The following is a 2,486-nucleotide window of genomic DNA, read 5'->3' as shown; positions in this document are numbered from 1 at the left end:
GTGTGTGTGGTGTGTGTGTGTGTGTGTGTTTGTTACGCTCGTGCATTTTTAAACACTTGGACTGATTATCAGACAGAGTAAATCAGTCATCTTTATACGAAACTGACCTATCCTAACAACACACAACGAGGTGGTATTTATTTATTTTTATTTTATAGAGGGAACATAAACACCGCAGTAAATCCTTGTATCTCACGCATCAACCACTCTGAAATCACAGTGCCACTTTTCTGTTGTTGGTTGACTCACTTCTTTTGTTGAGCGTTGGTCGTGTTGTATGTTTATGTCTTCATTCGGAATAACTTTATCTTTCCTTAGTTGATGTGCAGTCTTTTTTGTGTGGTATATTGTATAGTCTTTTTTTTGTTCGTTATGTGCAGATGTGCGGCTGAAATTGGTTCAATCACTTGTGACTTGCTGGCAGGTTACTTGGTGTCGTGATATAGATTGTATTAGTATGTGTGTTTGTAGATAACTAAGTGCTCTTTATTTTAATTCACGTTATCAACTACTTTGCTAGACGATTTAGTAGGAATGTTTTGTTGCGAGATCACGCTGACTTTGTTTCTCCCTCTATCTGACTGTCTGTATCTGAGTTGATTATCTGAACTGTCTGCTGTATTGCGAATGGTTTTGGAGTCCTGATATATTTTTTTTATGGTAGTGTGTGTCAGATATAAGTCTTATGTCTGAGGTAGATTCTGTGTTAGTCTTCAAACGTTTTGGTCAATGGGGAACAGTTTTTTCCGCCGCGTGGTCCAATGTCATATAGATGTGCTTGTAACCACGATATAGTGTGTGTTTAGCTTATAATGTTTCACTGTAACTGTCTCAGTGAATTAAAACGATTTGATGTTTCTGGTTGTTTATTATGTATGACTCTACGTGTATGTCTTAAATATCAGTCGTAATTTGATCAGGATAGTGTAAACACGTTTGATGATATTGTGTCTTGCAATTGCTGTGCTAGATAGTATTTATCATGATGAAGCAATGAAATCCCATCTGCGTATATTGCATTGTTCACAGTATCTTATGCTGTGTGCTCATTGGTGTTTGCTGTTTAGCGTATATTAAGACAAGATGGTGGTCTAGATTGTGCCTAGTTTATTTTCGGTCTTTGATCTCTGCTATGACTGTGGTTAATATTCAGATTGGTGAGTATCTATATGAAAAAAGTATCGCAATTGTGGAAGATGTTGATGGTTTGCTTTTTGATCTTGTGAAAACGCGCGGAGCTCATTGTCACTGGATGAGGTCCAGTTTGTTATACATGTCCAGTTTGATATTTCTTTCATCTGGATGTAAGTTTTCACTAGTTGTGGATTGTTGAGTGGCAATGTATGGATGCACTACATTGTCCGAAATAGATAGATCGAATCAATCACGGAATAGTGATATATTCAACTTGATGTTTATATACACTCAAGGTTTCATATATATAATTAGTAGAAGATATAGAGATGGTAATAAAGAGCAGACGCGCGCATTATACACCAGCTGAGGTACTCACTATAGCAGATTTGCTCTGCGAGCACTCTATCTCATTTCCAACAGCAATGCACATTTTTTGGTTCAGGAAGATAGGTGGACTATATATGGTGAAACTTATAAGCAAACAACTGCTTGTTGTTATAGTTACTCTTCGCCTGTTGTGTCTTTTTGCCTTGTAAATGTTGTTTGGTCTAAATTGTTTAGTTCAGGTATATTAACAGTTATCACGCTTTATTGTTGGATACTGGATACATTGTTGACGTTGGAACTCGTATTCGTTGGGAAGTATCTGGCGCTCTCGGTGGTGTATTTCTAGGACAACAAATTGGTTGTTTGGAGTGAAGATTTAAATTAAACAGAATGCAATCCAGAATTAGTAACCGGCATTAAATCTTGTGATATGTGAGATTTAATTGAAGACTAATTTATTCCTTGATTTCATTCAACGGGTATATTGTGAGGGGTGGTCTGCCACTGGTTTGACGCTTGATTCCCTGCACCAGCCAGCTCTAACAATCGGCACTGGTACTATAGGTTGCCCAGCGTCTGGAATCACACGAGCTGTGAGAGGATGTTGTTGAGTGAAAAAGAGTCATGAGTTATTATATCACTATAAGAAAGTGGATTTAGATATTGTCGGAGTCAGCTGTGAGTGTTATAGCTTTTTTGAGATATATGGTTTAGTATGCCTATTTGGTTGAAACAAAATTAATACATTTCCTTATCTGCGTTAAATAGAAAACGTAATTCGGGCATTTATGTTTCCCTCAAACTCATATTGGCTGTTGCAAATTAGTTGTCATGAACTTAATTTTCTTGAAGAACCGGGGCATATATGGTCACATTGTCTCTCATCCTGCACATTTCACATACTGTTATAGTGCAAATTTTTGTTTTGGCAAGATGCGCCAGGAATAAGTAACTATGTATATTAACTCTTGAATTATAATTGTAGTTTGTGTCAATCCAATAACTAGAAATAATAAAGTTAA

Source organism: Morone saxatilis, unplaced genomic scaffold (assembly GCF_004916995.1).
Source record: "Morone saxatilis isolate NCDOM2014 unplaced genomic scaffold, NCSU_SB_2.0 Contig14, whole genome shotgun sequence".
Lineage (NCBI taxonomy): Eukaryota > Metazoa > Chordata > Actinopteri > Moronidae > Morone > Morone saxatilis.
The sequence above is the reverse complement of the archived record's forward strand: the minus strand, read 5'-3'. Positions refer to the sequence as shown.